Genomic DNA, 19460 nt, shown 5'->3' with positions numbered 1-19460 from the left:
GCTCCACACTGTCAGCACAGAGCCTGTTATGGGGCTCGAACTCATGAACTCTGAGATCATGACCTGATCCGTACTCACTAGTGGGATGCTTAACTAACTGAGCCACCCAGGTACGCCTCATCTTAAATTGTTTTTAAGAAAAACAATATACCGAATAGATAAAATGATCCTCGGTATTGAATAGTAGAGAATTTTAGGTAAGATGAGGACTTCAAGGGTCCCCTGAATGTGGTATTGTTGAGGTGGCCTGGGGTGGAGGGAACAAAGCCAAATTGCCATGGGCTCAAAGGACAGTGACAAGGAGGATGTAGTACTCTTCTCTGAGGATGATTAGCAAGGAGGGAGCTATGATAGAAGCTTTAGAAGGACTCAGCTTTAAGCTTTAATTTATTCATTTGTTTACATTTTTTTTTCAAGATGAATAAAACCTGAGTGTATCTATAGTCCGAAAGGAACCAGTAAAGAGTGAAATTAAAGGTACAAGCTGAACATGGAGAATTGAAGGACCAAGGTTCAAAAACTGATGAGTAGTAGTACTCTTCACATTTTGAGTCTTCTTCTACAGACTATTTTGGCAACACACACACACACACACACACACACACACACACACACAAATGTTACCTAAATAGCGACTTGTTGTCTAAAGAATACAGAGGGATGGGATATTTAAAAGGAATCCTTCCAGTTTTGAAAGCTAAGTCAAAGGAGTGTACTGAACTGACTGACGATGGATAGCCTTTGTTAAATGACTTCAGAATGGAAAATTCGGTATTTTAAATAATAAAAGTATTTTCAATAAATTATGGTCTTTTATAAACATTTTAAGGATTAATAACTGCTATGACAGTCATTTGTTAAAAAAAATAAACAGCTGAATATTTAAAGTTGCTAGGACTATTATTCAATTGCTTTATGTTTGGAAAAAAAGCCCCCTTTTATTGTACAGCACCAAAGACAATTTTAAGTTGATAATGTGATAAAACTTTAAAAGAAAAATAATTTGATCACCTAGTTTTAATTAGACAGATTCTATGTACTGGCTGGTTGGTGATGAAATATGCTTTGGAATTAATTTTCCCTGAGATTATTTATACGCTGAATCTATAGTCTTCAATGAATGCTTTTCTATTAATATTTCATTTAGAGTCATTTCTGAAGTGCTGTGAAAAACTTTCATATGAAAAAGTGGGGAACACTTTTGCTCTAGAGTCAGATAAACTTGGGTTTAAATATTGAGTTCTTCACACTATGACCTTCAGCAATGACTCCTCTAAGCCTCAATTTCTTCATCCGTAGACTGAGGATAATAATAGAATGTTTCTCAGAGGTGATTGTGGGGATCAAAGGATTCATATACCACATGAAATGGACTGAAAGCAGACCCAGGCACATGTCAGGCAACCAATAAGTATTGCTTACTTTTGTTGTTGTTGTTGTTTAGTTAACTCACATACAAATGAAATATTTCTGACTCAGAGATAACATAAACATAGAGGTAAAATTAAAATGGGACCGAGAATTCTGAGTTAGATTGGACTTCTGTGAAGACAATCTACAAACTATAATAAGAAAGGGACAGTGATACTTAAAACACATACTGCTGGCCCTCAAATCCTAAAATCAATGCTCAGAAAACCTCTAGCTTGTTCTATGAAAAGGTTACCATCAGAGTATTAGTGGTTTTCTTACATACATTATTGTTCTACCCTAAATGTACCAGAAGCTTTAATGGACTTGTCGCCCTACTTCCTGCCTTTAGCATCTATATTGGTAGACAGAACATGTGCCATTGCCCCATGTTACCATCAGAAATATGAGATGGTAAATTTTAAATTTGTGTTTTATGTTTTATTTTAATTTGATAAGATTTCTTTTGCCAGTGAATCAGAAAGAACCAGCCAGCATTTCTCAAAGAACTAAGCTAGTATTTTTTATTTTTTTAATTTGTGCTTTAGGACATCGTTTTACTTTAGGCTTAGCACATAAAAGGAGGTAAACAAAATGAGATTATTGAGCGGAAATCTCTTATCACTATCAACTCCTAATTATCCAATTTGCAGCTTATTTGGAAAATATTTCTTTCAAGTTAACTGACAGTGTTTAGATTTTTCTCTTTAATTAAGGTTGCGGTTATCAATTTTCTTCATTGGCAGCCCATATTCTACTTAAATACCCATTTGTTTATTAACTGTTGATTGTTTAATAACTAATTACAGCTTACTTCTATGCAACTCATTATTATAACTGCTATTAACTCTTACTTTGTAGGTACCGACGAAGACATTTGAAAGACAAAGCCATAATTCAAGATTTCTGGGTACTCTCTTAGAGAGAGGTCCATTCCTAATACAGATGCTGGGTGCCAGCCTAAGAAGCTATTTGTCCCTCACAATGCTTTGCAGGATTAAAGGAGGTGCTGGGACAGCTTCCCATCTCTGAAAGGATAAGACTGCAAAGTGGCTAGCATTGGAACTGAATTGTTACACTGATAACACATTTCCAGAAACATATAAAAAGTGACTCCAAAGACAAATAAAAATGACTGATGACATTTACAACTTCAAGTATCCAGTTTACTTTCTAGGCATATAAAAAAAAATCTAGATTTTATTTTCCTGGAGTTTTATGGATAAGCATTGAGGTTTAAGGAGTTTTGCCTTATAACATAAATTCCTTGACCAAAACTTCTACTGTTGGAGTGCATGTCTTTGAAAAAGAAATCTCTAGGACTTTTAAAACATAGTTCAATATAGTTTTTAAAAATCTAGGAAGGCCCACATGCAAAGATGTCATATCATTAGCTGTTAGGGAAATGCAAATTAATACCACAATGAAATATCACTACATACCTATCAGAATGTCTAAATAAAAAAAAAATAGTGATTATACTGAATGCTGGTAAGGATAGTGATAAAATGGATTACTCATATATTGACAGTTCGAATACAACATGGTATAGCCATGCAAGAAAAAGTATAAAGAAGTTTCTTGCAAAACTAAATAGGCACTTACCATATGACATTGCATTTGCACTATCCCAGAAAAATAAAAAACTATGTCACACAAAAATCTGTACATTAATGTTAATAGCAGCTTTATTTGTGATAGTCCCCAAACTGGAGGCAACCCAAAGGCCCTGGGTTAAAAAAAAAAAAAAAAAAAAACTATTAAATAAACTGATCTATCTATACCATGTGTATTAGTGAGCCGGGCTGCCATAACAAAATACCACAGAGTGGATAGGTTAAAGAACAGAAATTTATTTTCTCATAATTCTGGAGGCTGAACTTGGTTTTGTTTTGGTGAGTGCTCTCTTCCTGGCTGCCTTCTCACGGTGGCAGAGATAGAGAAATCTTTCTCTCTTTCTTCTAAGGCCACAGTCCTACCAGATTAGGGCCCAATCTTTATTTAATTATCTCCTAATACAGTCACATTGAAGATTAAAGTTTCAGCATATGAATTTGGGGAGGACACAATTCAGTGCATAGACCTATGAATCCTACACAGCCATAGAACAACTTAAATGGATCTTCAGAGTATTATGCTAAGTTAAAAAAAAAAATAAAGTCAGGGCGTCTGGGTGGCTCAGTTGGTTTGGTGTCTGACTTTGGTTCAGGTCATGATCTCATGGTTTGTTTGTGAGTTCAAGCCCTGCGACCGGCTCTCTGCTGACAGCTCGGAGCCTGGAGCCTGTTTCAGATTCTGTGTCTCCCTCTCTCTCTGCCCCTTCTCCACTTACACTCTGTCTCTCTATTTGTGTGTGTGTATACATATATATATACACATTATATGTATATATACATATATATACATATATATATGTATATATACATAAAGTCAACCTCCAAAGATTATGTACTATATGATTTCATTTAATATTCTTGAAATGCCAAATTACAGAGAAAGAGAATTAGTGGTTGCCAGAAATTAGAGTGGTGTGCAGGAGGGAAGGGTCTGGGATAGGGTGGCAAAAAGCATCTTTTTTAAAAAAGTTTTTACTAATTTTGAGAGTGAGAGTGTGAGCAGCGTAGGGACAGAGAGAGAGGGGGAACAGAAGATCTGAAGTGGGATCTGCACTGACAGCAGTGAGCACGATTCAGTGCTTGAACTCACAAACTGTGAGATCATAACCTGAGCCGAAGTCGGCCGCTTAACCAACTGAGTCACCCAGTTGCCCCACAAAGGATCTTTTTAATGAAACTGACTACCATGGGAGTGATATGAGTCAATGCATGTGATAAAACCGTACTGAAATAAAAACACATAAACATACAAGTGAGTGCATACGAAATGGGTGATATCTGAAAAAGGCTAGTAAATTGTATTAATATCAATTTTCTAGTTGTAATATTGTACTATTGTCACACAAGAGGTTACCGTGTGGACAATTGGGTGAAAGGTATACTGTATTTACTCTGTATGATTTCTTATAGTTACATGTAAATGTGCAATTACCTCAAAATCAAACTTTTATTTTAAAAAATCCTAGAAAAAAATCTAATAAGGCCAATTTTATATAAGTCAACATATGATAATAGCTTGGTTGTTGTTTTTATGTAATATACTAACATGGTAGCTCTATATTTTATCATCAGTTCCAAACTGCTCAAAGTTTAAGATCTATAATAAGCATGCACTCTTGCCTTTCTCGATTGCCATTTTTCCTTCCTTCCTTCCTCCCTTCCTGCCGTCCCGCCTTCCCACCTTCCTACCTTCCCTGCCTTCCTTCCTTGGGTCAGAAGTGGAAGGGAGAAAGAAAATAAAGATAAAATAAACAGAAATTAAATTTGAGCTCCTAATTTCTTTTTAATTTTTTTTTCAACGTTTTTTATTTATTTTTGGCACAGAGAGAGACAGAGCATGAACGGGGGAGGGGCAGAGAGAGAGGGAGACACAGAATCGGAAACAGGCTCCAGGCTCTGAGCCATCAGCCCAGAGCCTGACGCGGGGCTCGAACTCACGGACCGCGAGATCGTGACCTGGCTGAAGTCGGACGCTTAGCCGACTGCGCCACCCAGGCGCCCCTGAGCTCCTAATTTCTTATGAGTAAGACTCAGTAGCTTTTAATCTACTATAGTTCCAATACGCTCTATAAAATTCTCAATTTTGAACATGTATTAGGTACTTAAAATGAAAAAATAGATATATTTTTTCATTGTAATATAATTGAAAAGCCTCTCTTGACTCTGATCTGGAAATTCAATGAAGGAAATCTATTGGACTGATTTTAGAAGTAGTTTCTTAAGTATATAAATAAATCAATGGCTCTAAATAGTCTATTTAATTGTACATATATAAGAAAATTATGTCTTAATTTTTAGGGCAATATAATATTCCTTCTAACTCTTTGAAAGAGCCATTAATATAAAAAGTGAGGGGCGCCTGGGTGGCTCAGTCGGTTAAGCATCCGACTTCGGCTCAGGTCATGATCTCACGGTCTGTGAGTTAGAGCCCCGTGTCGGGCTCTGTGCTGACAGCTCAGAGCCTGGAGCCTGCTTCAGATTCTGTGTCTTCCTCTCTCTCTGCCCCTCCCCTGTTCGTGCTCTGTCTCTCTCTGTCTCAAAAATAAATAAACATTAAAAAATTTTAAAAAGAAAATATAAAAAGTGAAATATGTTCTTAAGAGAAAAATATTTTCTGCGTGAAGCACGCTTCATTTCTAATTGGTGCTGTTTTCCTAAGAAAGAGAAATTTGGCAGAGCAATAGTGAGTCACTAAACTGAAAAGAAAAAAAAAAGAAGTTGAGCATGACAGTGTATTTTTAAGATGTAATTCTAATATTCATTCTAATTTTCAGCTAACTTTATTTTCCTTAAACTTTAGCAATTTGGAGCAATTCTTCCGAAACTCATTTGGCGCTGGTTCAATTAGTTTCCCTTTATCCTAACAGACTCTTTAAAGGGGCAGTCTGCCTTCTATAATACAACTACAAATCCCTTTAGAATTTGTTTTGGGATTAATCCTTTCATGAGCATATGAGTGCATCTGTGTTGTAGGGTTTTCATTAGATATGCCTTTCCAAAAGTCACTTTTATTATTTTCATCAGAAATGATGGTAAATGTCCCCAACCTGACATCCTCACCCTATCAATATCAATGACAACAGAGCATCAGACAATAAACAGGCTCTTTAAATACCACAAATTTAAATACATGGCAGCTGCAAATTAAACTTCAGGAGAATTTAAGTTGAAAGGCTCTTATACTGTATAATTTTAAACTTTTAAGGTAAAGGGGAAAGCTGGTGGCCTGAGGTCATGAAGAGATATAATGGCTCAAGTTTGCCCAAATTTGTGTAATAGTGTCATTAGGAGACAGACAATGTCTGTGACCTTAAGTAGTCTGCTGGAAGGTAAGTCACAAGGATATAATTAAATGAGAATCTTGTAATTTTCTAATTAACAAGTCAATTTCAGAACTATATGAAATGAAATAAGTTGGAATTTCTTTACTAACACACCTCAGGTTATGTGAAACCATGGCTATAGGACCAGTGAAAGAGCTATGAATTCAATTAAGCAGTACTTACATTCAATTCCCTTCCTACCACTAATTAGTTACATAACCTTGGGCAAGTCGCCAAGTGGTATTGAGCATGGCTACTTTTATTTTGGAAATAGGTAACAGTATATGTCTATATGAAAGATACTAGTTATATTCTCCATCTTTGACATCTCTTTCATCATAAACAGGCTCTTCTCATGGTCTCCCACTTCACAGGCCTTAGTTGCTTGGATCTAAGGTGGGGAAAATAGTTTCTCAACAAAAATCCATCTACCAGGCAATGCTTGAGGACAAAACTGACAAAAATCAATGTGTTCATGGAACTTACATTCTAGTCAGGTGTCAAAAGGATACAGATAAAATAAACAAATAGATAAATATATAGAATGCCAGATGAAAGGGCGCTTGGGTGGCTCAGTTGGCTAAGAGTCCAACTGCGGCTCAGGTCACGATCTCACAGTCCGTGAGCTCTAGCCCTGCATCAGGCTCTGTGCTGACAGCTCAGAGCCTGGAGCCTGCTTTGGATTCTGTGTCTCCCTCTCTTTCTGCCCCTCACCTGCTCATGCTCTCTCTCTGTCTCAAAAATAAATAAAAACATTAAAAAAAAAAGAATTCCAGATGAAGATAAGTGCTACAGAGACTTTTAAACCATGGAGCAAGCTTAGGGAATGTTGAGAGAGAAACTGCAGTTTTAAATATGGTGCTCAGGAACGGCCTCAATGAGATGACAAAAACGCTTGAAGGAAATGAGAGAAGAGAGTAAGCCATACAGACATCTTGGAGAAAAACATTTAAGTCAGGGGGAAGAACCACACAGTTGAGAATGTTCCTGACATGGTGAGGAAGAGTAAAAAGTTAATGTGGCTGGAGCCAACTGAACAAGACAAAGAGTAAAAGGCTATTTGATCAGAAAGGCGATGTGCTGGGGTACAGGTAATATAGAACTTTGTAGAATGGTGCAAAGAAATTTGAGTTCACTACAAGTGAGATAGAAAATCTGACCAGAGAAGAGACATGATCTGACTTAAATATTTAAAAGATGATTCTACTTTTTGTACTGAAAATAGAGTGTAAAAAGATGAGTAGATATAGGGAGATGAATAATCCAGGCAAGAGAACATGACTGTTTGACTTGGATGGTAGTGATTGAAGGACTCAGCAGCCATAATATTCTGGATGTTATTGAGAATTAAATCCAAGTGGATTTGTTATTGGTGTGGATATATGCACACTGGAAAGAGATAATCAAAAATGACTCCAAGGAAAATCAGGTATTTACGTTTGGACATTTTAAATTTTAAAGCCTATTAGACACCCAAGCAAAGGTATGCAATAGGCAATTGAATATGTGGGACTGTAATTCAGAAGAGGAATGTACACTGAAAATAACTGCTCAAAGCTGAGCCAATCAGATTCTATCTCCTGGGAAATGGATTTATGACACCAGAACTGATCCTAATTGACACTCGAGTTTGGGTCAGAATAAGTACCTCTGAAACACAAAATTACAATAAAATTGCTATTATGGGGAAGCAGGAACTAAATGCTTACAGAGAAACCTATCTATAAAGCAAAGAAAGGAGAATGAAACAGGTGCACAGCTATCATGTGCATTTAAAACAATAGAAATAACTGATGATCAGCAATCTGATGGACATTCTTGCCATTAGATTCTGTAATTCAGTATAATTAATAAGTAGGTTATGTGAAGTTTTCTCCCCTTTAACTCGAATTATTGCAGATAAACGTAGCACTATGAGGTTGCCGTGAGGATTAAATTAGATAATGCTTATTTAAAAAAAAAAAAAACTCTAAACGTTTAAGTACCATGAAATTGTAAGGTGTTATAATATTTCAAAGTAGTTGAAAAATTCTGAGATGGAAAATAGGCTTCCAGGATTATATATAATATTTAACTTTCCAAGTTAAACTGATATTATAATACAGCTTTAAACATACTTGAATATGATGAGATATATATTTACAAAAGCCGTCCAAAATCATGTGATTCCTTCAGTGAGAATTATTACAGATAGCTCAGTGTCTATCTGGATTATTTCCTTGGTCCTTGTGATTATATTTAGGTGAAATTTGCCTGTAGATGCAACATCATAGGATCCATTTTCCTCTGCAAATATCTGAGAAGCTCAAGTCACAATAAATTATTGAATACAAGGAGGCACACCAAGCTTTAGCATACAAAATATTTTATCAACTTAAATCTTGTAATTGATTGACTATACATCCAGCCACTGAAAAATTACTCCTTCTATATTTCTGTGATATACAAGATGGTTTAAGAGAGGTTTCCCCTTTATAATACTTGACTCTGTACTGTGATTCAGTTTCTTAGGCAAAATGTACATATTGGTAAAATATTTTTTAGGTCATGAATTGTGAAAAATAATTGTATTAGTGATTTAAAAGTCTATGGTAAATTTTTATCACCTGAAATAAATTATATGTTTTGAGTGCTCTAGTCTATTCCTAAATTTAGCACTTGGCTATAACTCATTCTTTCTGAGAAAATAAAAAGCAATTAAATATTGAATACATTGGAGCTAATTCATTATTATATAAACAAGAAAGGCAATCACTTGACACTAAAAATATCGATTAGGCTGAAAATATCATATTTATAAACCCATTTGCCCAACTGCAAAGTTATATACATGCATTTCAGAGAAATATTGGTAGTATTATTAATGTTTTTAAAAATAATTTGAGATATTTCAACTGGGGGTAAAAATACAACAAAGACACATTTCTGGTTTGTGTGCTCAAATAGCAGACTGTAAATCTTTTCTATATTTTTACAGATTTAGCAAATTTTAGAGGTATGTGTTGGTGTGTGTGTGTTTCCTTGTAACGAAGAAAACTACTTGAGAAAATGATATAATGTGCAAAGATTGAATACATGTTCTTTCTATTCACTTGGATATTTTTCAGAAAGTAATACTTGAGGCCACTGAATAATCTGTCAATCATTTTCAGCAATATTTAAGTGGTGCTCTCTTTTTGTAATTTGAGAAGTGACTTAGAACTAAAAAGGTAAATAAAATTATATGAGCTTTTATTTTTTTAACTGTTGTCCTCCAGTGTCCTTTTATACACAAATGAAAGCAGCTTTTCACAGGTTACAACAGACTAAATTTATACCATAAAATATGTTGATTTAAGAAATAATCCTACCGATCATATTTGTAATAGGATTCACCTAAAATCTGGTTTCTTAAAAGGTAAGTGTATCCAGTCATATATTTCTCTCCTTCTCTGCCATCTTTTCTCTGTAAGATCCTAAGTTTAAGCTGAGCAATCAATTTTTCTTCACAAATAGCAAAGAATTAGCTGAACCAGTCACTCTGCCTATATTTAAGATTAATTTTTAAGAAGATGTTTGTTATGTATTTCTTCTATAATAAATAAATTTGTTGAATTCTATGATTCACCACCAAAAAAGAGTGCATCCAGCATGTAGGGATCATATTTTTCTTACCTATGTGTCTGCTCACTCTTTTGACTACCTAACCACACACATATATTCATACATATTTTCTTGAAGAAGGGTATGTAGCAAATAATAATGAAATCAACTTAAGCTATGTGTCCTTATTTAACTAAATTTAACCTAAAACTTCTGAATGGCTTTTTTATTATGATGAATTATAAATATCTTAAAATTTGACTAAATATTAACTAAACCCCACATATCCATCACTCAGCCTCACCAATTATTGACTCATGGCAATCTTGGCCATGTGTATATACTCATACATTCACCATCATGAATTAGTGAAATAAATCCCAGACACGTTGCTTTAGTCATTAATTTTTCAGAATTCATTTCTAAAAGATAAGGATATAATCCCAGTGTCAAAATCATATCTTGAAATAATTAGTCATAAGTACTTAATATCAAAATTTCAGTGAATATTCAAATTTCAGATAACTCTTAACATATACATTATTTTTGTAGTTCATTTGTTTGACTCAGTATCAAAATATGATACATGCATTGCTATGTGTTAGATTTGTTTTTAAATTTGTTTTACTAAAAAAAATTGTTTTAATCCATAGTTTCATCATCTCTCTCTTTTGTTTATTTCCTTTCTTTGCATTTATTGGTGGTAGTGGTAACGGTGTTGAAAAAACAAAAAACAACAACAAAAACCAAAACCTGGATCTATTCTCTTTCCTTTTTAAGGTGCCAGTGTGGGGGAGGTGCAGGGATAGGGAGAGGGAGAGAGAGAATCTTAAGCAGGCTCCATGCTCCAAGTGAAGCCTGACTCAGGGTTCAATCCCACGACCCTGGGTTCATGACCTGAGCCAAAATCAAGAGTCAGATGCTCAGCTGACTTGAGCCATCTACATGCCCCCAAATCTGGATCAATTTTCAAAAGAAGAGCCCGCACAAACTTCAGCATATTCAGAGAAGAACACCCAGGATGGAAAATGGACTCTAAACGATGTTATGGAGAATGACTAGAAGATTAAAAAAAAGAAAGAAAGAAAAGAAAAGAAAAAAAAAAGAGAGCAACAGATTCAGATAAGTTTTATGGCTATCTTCAAACACTTAAAATCAAAATAAAAATTAGTACCAAGAAGTAGGGTGATTGACAGAATCTACTTGTAGACATAACTTTAACCAATATAATAACACTTTAACAATTAGAACCACCAAAAGAGAAATCAGTTACCTCTAGTATATGAATCTTTGTCATTGATGCAATTTAAGTACATCTTAAAAGAATCACAGAATTTTTTTTAAATAATGAAAAACAATAATTGCTGGCTGCATTTCAGAAAAAAAGCTAGAATATAGAAAAACTCTATGTTCCCTTCTTAATGTTATTTTCTTCTTGGTCTCACTTCTATTATGCCTTTTATGAAATGCATCCATGATATTTGCACCCCCACCTTCATAAACACACATATTCACACACCTTGCTCACATTAGTTGTAGTGGCAAACTGATTAATAAAATGGTTATAAATGCTCTACTCCTCTCTCAATATAGCTGAATTCCAAATGCAAGTTTCATGAAAGCACATCTGTTCAGTAGAATCCAACTTGTCTAGAACACTTTGAGCTAATGCACTTGATTGGATCATCAAATCATATTCACATGAATCAGAGACTTTACCCAGTAGTAAACTAGTAATAATTTCAAGAATACAGGCAATGGAAAGCTTCAGACCAAGTAGAGAGAAAAATGGACACCAAGGGCAGCTCTCCACAGCCTTCCTTCCCATGTAGACAAGCACCTCTGACCCAGAATAGTTATGGTCTCTAAGTAAGGCTTGTGGGGTTCCACAAGCTGCAATGGCTGTATAAATTCTGAAACATTTTCATTTTATATCCCAGATAGTTCTACAGTCTAAGTGACATTCCTTACAGACCATCATGCCTACATGTTATAGGGTCCTTTGGCCAGGACATCATGCTGAGAGTATTTCAGAAGTAAGGCCTCTTCCCCCCAGTACATATCCTTATTCTGTTTACTGGGAGGCCCATTTAACAAGGAGAATACACCTGGGTCTCCTGAATTTCCTTTCTCCCAGCTCCATTCTCCTTGTGAAGAGAATGAAAGGATAGCAGACCACCTGCTTTAACTCCTTTTCTTCACTTTAGCCAGAGAGGTTTGGGGACAATAAACATTTTAGGTTTCTAGCATCTGCAGCATAAGAAAACACAGTAGTATGACATTGAAACATTTACCTAACATTATATTCAAATATAATTTATTTTTCAGTTAATCTTCACTTATCTATGTTACTATTTAAATCCTAGCTCCAATTCTATGTCCTTAAATGTGGACATCATGTAGACAGTAGCTTTGTATGCATCTCATCCACCTTTCATTTCTTATCACCTAACAGGTACAATTGACTGCATATTGCCCTCTTTTGTAGCTGCCTTTACCATATGCATTAGCACTTTAAGATAAAAGCATCTTTAATTTGCTGGTATCCTCTACTCCTAGTATTATAACAGTAACAGTATAGATAGTCAAGTTAATTTCGTTGAGCAAATGCAAATGCCATTCTCTAATTTTAATTTTAAGTATTTAGGTCCTGCTTTTTCTTTGTGGTTCCAATAGGTGATTTTGAGTAGTCCATCAATCTTCCAAGTTTTAACAACTGCTTTCTAACAACACAGTATTTTTAACTAAAGAGAGTCATTTAAAAAAACATTTTCAATGTTTATTTATTTTTGCGCGCGCGCGCGAGAGAGAATGTGAGCAGGGGAAGGGCTGAGAAACAGGGAGACACAGAATCTGAAGCAGGCTCCAGGCTCTGAGCTCTCAGCACAGAGCCCAAGGCAGGGCTCAAACTCATGAACCCTAAGATCATGACCTGAGCTGAAATCGGATGCTCAACCGACAGAGCCACCCAAATGGCCTTAAAGGGAGTCATTTTAACCCTAGGACATTTGTTCGTGTTAGGCTACCACCATCGCTAGTAAGGCTGAGCTTTGATAGGAAAAAGCAGACACCAGGAGGGAGGCTGTTTGCACAAAATTAAGATAATCTGCTTTATGCCTTCTGCTTTGGGGCTGTGCTCTTAGGCAAGGTGTTTTGGAAATCATGTAACAGGTATAACCATGTTTCCTAATTCTGTTTCCTAACCATCAACAGTCCCTTTTTTGTCTTTTACTCTCCTTTCACTGCTGTAAGATACCCAAAAGAGAAGCAGGGAGAGGTAAATGACTAGAGGAATCCCAAATCTCTTCTCCCCCAGTCTTAGGTTCATTTGTTATAGTCTCCAGTAATCCTTGACTCTGCATAAAAACCTTGTCATTGACTGTACGCATGTGCTTCTTCCCATACCCCTGGACTTTTCTTCTCTTTGTAGGAAAGACCTATAAAAGACAATAAACTACTAAGCAATGGCCCTCTCTTTCACCTCTCTGCTCTAACTGTAGCAAGCTGCCAGGGCTCAGAGTTAACCATTGATACAGATCTGGATGCTCAGGATCTTCTTAGATACAAAACAAAACAAAAAGCAAAAACAAAATAAACTGTATTTCTCTATTGTACTTGCTGTATATCAGGCACTGTGTTAAGCCCCATTACAGAAATTACCTCATTTAATCATCTCCACAATTATATGAGGAACTCATTATCTCCATCATCCAAATGAAGAAATAGCTTTTAGAGAAGTCGAAAAAAAAAACTCGTCTAGGGTCTTTCCGTTGTGCAAGGATTTGATCACAGTGTGTGAAATAATACTGCCCACACTCTCAACTCATGTCATTTTGCCTCTCTAGAAAGGAGTTCCACATCTGCTTTCCAGATATGTTACTTTCCTGAACACATCAATATCAGAGGCACACATGAGTTAGAGCATAGCAGTCAGAGCTGCCTTTATTTACACCACTGTCATAAAAGTCTTTAGGTTCCAGCAAGGGAAACAAAAGACATTCTCAGTTTGCTTCTAAGTGTTTTTCTAAAACCAAAACTGAAAACTCAATGGAAAAAATAAAGCAGCTTTTTGTCACTTCCCTGCCAAAGCTAAATTCCTCAATCAAGGATAACCACTATTTTCTTTTTTCTGTGACAATCCTTTGACATTATTAAAATCAACACAGAGTATAATAAAATATGACTTCTCTCTAACTTTATTTCTAGACTAATTTAGGAAGGGCAAAATCAGAGAAGCATAAATTTTTAAAGCTCCCAGTTTTGTTCCTAAATTAAAAAAAAACTGCATATTTTATGAGTATCTCAACTGTATTTAAAAAAAAATATTCCCAAGAATAAGACTTGTTATATTCTGGGTGTAATTTGTCTTGTAATAAGGCATAAAGATGTTTCTCACGCCACTCCCAATACTGCAATTCTTAGTCACTTTAACCTATTTGATGTGTTCTTCTCTCCACTCTCCTGGGGTGTAGAATCCTAGCAGGGTTCTCTCTGTCCAAAAATCATGCCCTTAAAACTACACTGCCTCTCTGTAATTTCTGCTGAGCCATCCATATTACCTAATTGTTTCCCCCATTTATTTTCTGTTCTAAATTACCTTCCTTGTTCTGTGCTTGATATTTCACCTCTCATTCATCTCTCATTTGGCCAGGATATACTGAGGCCCTACTATATGCCAGGTACAGCGAACAAACCCAAATTCCTGCTTGATGAACTAACAGTCTGTAGGTAAAGACAAATCACTAATTATATGACAGTGTGAGAAGGGGTAGGAGAGATCCTGATTCCATGGCATCAAGTCTATCTCAATCTACAAATCTGTACCATGCACTCCAGGTCTCCTTGCTGGTCATCTCAAACTCATAACTTATATTATTTCTGGCATCAGACATGTGAGAGAGGCATTTGTATTTCCAGAGCTACTCCAGGGAAGTAGAAGGCTACCCCTAATGAAAGTGGCATGCCATTCTTCCTCAGACAATCAAAATACTATACAGTTTTACTTCTTTTGGCTAAAAATTTAATGGACAACCTCCAATTAAAAACATAAACTCATAAGAAATATTTATTTTGAATTGCCTCTATTTCTTTTTCAAGACATCTTCTACTGATCTTTCTTTATTAAATTAAATTATGTTTAAATAAAAAATAATGTGTAAAAAAGAAAAATTTAAACAGGCATTCTTAATTTTACTACCGTCAGGTAACCACTGTTGATATTTTGGCTTGTATGCTTCCAGCATATTCTTAGATAAATGCATGTAAAAGATAACTTAATATAGAAAATGGAGTCACGCTGTAGGGCTTATAAATTCATATATATTCTGTATATGAATTTAGATAATACATCTTTTTTAAGATAATACATCTTGATTGAAGTGTTAATATTTGTTCTAAGATATTAGTTGCAACACAGAAGTGAGAACAGTATATGTTTTCAAAAACAGAATTTTTTATTAGAAAAAAATACTCTCTAGATATATTTTAGGGTGATTTAATGCAGCAGAAAGCACCACTTCAAAATTGTTGCTTAAACTCCTGTGTTCTGGAGAATGAAATAACAAGTAGTTTGTCCCCGTGTGGGCAAGTGTGATTCATCAGCCCTTCTCCTTTCTCTTCATTTAATCTTAGCACAGCATTCAATACAGTGTCTTGAACTGTCTCATATTGCCTGTAGGATGTTCCATCAGCTTTCTTATCTGACCACAATGAAGATGGAACTCCTCATACTTCCTTCCAAATTCTGGCTTCTTCCCAACTATTAGTAAAGTCATCATTCTTTCTAGGATAGCATTTTCCACACAGCGAATTTTAACACTTTAAGGAATTCTAAAGGCAAAGCTAGTGTGTAATGGATAGAAATGACACAAGGTTGATGATACAATAGTAAAATACATTCATTAGTCCAGATGTGCAATGAGAAATTATGAGTTTCTAAGTCTACAGACAATATTTTTAAAGACAATAAAATTAAGTTAAAGGAACATACAAACATGCACATCCATGTAAAGAAAATACCAGGAAGGGGTTCATGAGCTGAAGCATATGATTTCTATTTTTGTAACACATGCTGTCCTCATTTAAATCTCCACAAATTGAAAAAAATTTAGTATTTGGTAAGTTGGCATGTTTATTATATTTTAAGGGAGCTCCTATGTCACCAAGAGGAAGAAACTAAAGTTGTTACTGGTTCACTTAAGTAATACTTTCAAAATACATATATGTAAATGAATAAAATTTCATTAAACACTATCTTTATATTCAATATTTATTCATGATTAAATGGTTACTTTGCAATTATGATAAAGTTGTTACCATATCAGTCTACCCAAGTTTTTGTTGTTGTTGTCATTTGTTGTTGTTGTTTTCATTCTGGAGTACTTAGAAATCAAAATTTTTAAATGAACAAAAAATAAGGAGGGCTGTTAGGAAACCATCAATAAAACCAAAAGACAACCTAATGAATGGCAGAAGATATTTGAAAATGATATATCCAATAAAGGGTTAATATCCAAACTATATACTACTCAATACAAAAATACACTACTCAATACAAAATAAAACAAACAAAAAAACAATTAAAAAATGAGCAGTGGACCTGAATAGACATTTTTTTTCAAAGAAGACATCCAGATGGCCAACAGGCACATGAAAAGATGTTTAATGTCACTAATCACCAGGGATATGCAAATCAAAACCGCAATGAGATATCACCTTACATAATTTAAGAAATGGCTAAAATCAAAATGATAATAAATAACAATTATTGGTAAGGATGTAGAGAAAAAGAAATACTTGTATAGTGTTGATGGAAATGTGAATTGGTACAGCCACTGTGGAAAACATATGGAAGATACTCAAAAAATTTAAAAGAATATGAATATGGATCTCTGAATATGATCAGATATCCAACAGTGGTATTTGCTCAAAGAAAATAAAAACTCTAATTCATAAAGCTATATGCACCTCTATGTATATTACAGCATTATTGATAATTGCCAAGAAAGATGTAGAAGAAATCTAAGTGTACATTATTTCGGATGGATAAGGAAGATGGGGTGTACACACACACACACACACACACACACACACACAGAGAGGAATATTATGCATCCATAAAAAGGATGAGATAGTGTCATTGGAGACAACATGGATGGACCTAGAGGGTATTATGCTAAGTGAAGTAGTCAGGCAGAGAAAGGCAGACACTGTATAATTCCATTCATCAAACACTGTAAAATTCCATTCATAAGTGAAATCTTTAAAAACTGAATAAACAAACAGCAGAATCAAACCTATATATAGAGAATAAAGTGATGGCTGCCAGAGTAGGGGGTTGGGCAAAGTAGGTGAAGGGAAGTAGGAGATAGAGGTTTCCAAGTATGAAATGAATAAGCCACAGTAATAAAAAGCACAGAATAAGGAATACAGTCAATGATATTATAGTTGCAATGTAATGGGACAGATGGTAGCTATACTTGTGATGAACTTGTCATAATGTATAAACTTGCCAAATCATTAAATGGTGTACTTAAAATAATATAACACTGTGTGTCAAATATACTAAAAAAATGACTGTCAAAAAACAAAACACAAAACAAAACAGAAAAAGAAAGGCTTACCTGAAATGGGAAGTTTTCTATTATGAGGTTCCTAACATAGTTATCATGAGAAAAACCCCAAAAGGCCTGTTCCAAAGAAAACTTAATAGTATTGTAAGTCTTCCCTAGAAACGTCAGAGAGATTATTTTTCCAAAATATAATCAAAGTTGACTAAATTGCTGTCATAATCAAAATAAAAACTGAAATGTCTTAAAAATTAAAATTAAGGAAGATTTAAAAATATATATATTTACAAATAATTATAGGTATAAATCAGAAATACTTGAAGAAAGACATTGATGAAGAGTTTAAACATTTTCAACCTTAAAAAGTTATAATTTGCTCTGCTAAAATTGCACAAGGGAGGAACATACTGCTACAAGTTTAAAAACAAAACTTGTAAGGTAAACTGGAATTGGAGACAGGTGACAAAGTTACTATGATTTACACATTTTTGGTTACCTCAAAAGTCTTAAGGATGAATCTAGTGATCAGTCTTCACAGTTTTTTAAAGTGTGGTCCAAGGACCACATGAATCATAATTGCCTGGTAAACTTGTTAAACCTATAAATTCCTAAGTGTAGCTATTTAGGACACAGTTATAACAAAAACTAAAGTATAAAAATGATGTGATAATTAGGAGTTCACATTTCTTTCATTATGACAAATATCAGTCAAGACTTTCCCTAGGAAAGTAGTGAACTATGCTCAGTTCTAAACTCTAGTAATGATGAAGGATGTGAAGAAATTCAGAAAAGGTCAAAGAAATGATTAAAGGTTGAAAAACTAGGTTTCTGCTCTAACCTCAGATGTTAAAGGCAAGGCTGTACCTAAATTGTATAATTTGTAAGAGGTCAAAATTTCTGTTAATGCTTAAAAAAAGATTCTCCTCTCCCTCCCTCCTCCTCCTCCTTTCTCTCTCTCTCTCTCTCTCTCTCTCTCTCTCTCTCTCTCTCTCTCAATTGCAAAGTGGTTGTACTCTTCTTCTGACTTTTTTTATAATTTGCATTGTCATGTGAACTTTTCCCAGGACAATAAGGAGAGATTTTTGTCCAAGACTAAAGAAAATTATGTCTGTTCAATGTGCTAGTGCTGTGGTGCCCAAAATAGCCCCCAAATATTTCTCCTGCAGACTGCCTTGCCATGGAGCCTCATGCTACCATATGAATCCTTTTCTTAGACTAAGATATCTTTGTAGCTGGGAGATTTTCTTCTTGGCCATTGGTCAGGCGTGTTACCATGTTGGTGTAGTCCCACAGTATTTCTCAAACTTTAATGTGTATAGGAATCACCTGGGGATCTTGTTAAAGTGCAGACTGGGGTTAAACAGATTGAGTTGGAACTCAAGAATCTGCATTTAGCTAGTTTGCAGGTGAGGCTACTACCACTGGTTCATGGCCTGCACTAATAATCATTAACCTAAGAGCACATGGTTTATTAACAACAGCCTCTACCAAAGAAGAGATACCTACAGGGTCCAGAATAAGCCCATAATATTTTATTCCATTAAAGAGAGCTGATAAATAATCTAATTGGAGACAGGAGAATGAACCACTCCTAAATAAGCTGCTCTGAAATCTCTCTGAGGGCTGTGGATTCCTGGAGGATAGGTAGAGTAGACCTTGCAACAAAACAAAACAAAACAAAACAACGAGGGTAAAGGGAGAGCTGGAGGTCATAGATTACTAATTCATTAACAATATAATTTTCTAGTATTGTCATCACTCAGAGAAACTGGATTCAGGCTGCTAAGGGGAACACTAACAGAATTATAGTACTCTCTGCTACTGTCTTTTTTATCTTTTGAAGTAAAGTTTTTTTGTTGTTTTTTTTTTAAGAACTTTCTTTTTTAAGAACTTTCTTTTGGTATTTTTATTTGGGTTTTTTTAAACTTAATTTTGCCTTAAGTATTCAATAATGTCCCTTC

Source organism: Panthera uncia, chromosome B1, assembly GCF_023721935.1.
Source record: "Panthera uncia isolate 11264 chromosome B1, Puncia_PCG_1.0, whole genome shotgun sequence".
Classification (NCBI taxonomy): Eukaryota; Metazoa; Chordata; class Mammalia; order Carnivora; family Felidae; genus Panthera; species Panthera uncia.
Note: the sequence above shows the minus strand (reverse complement) of the source record.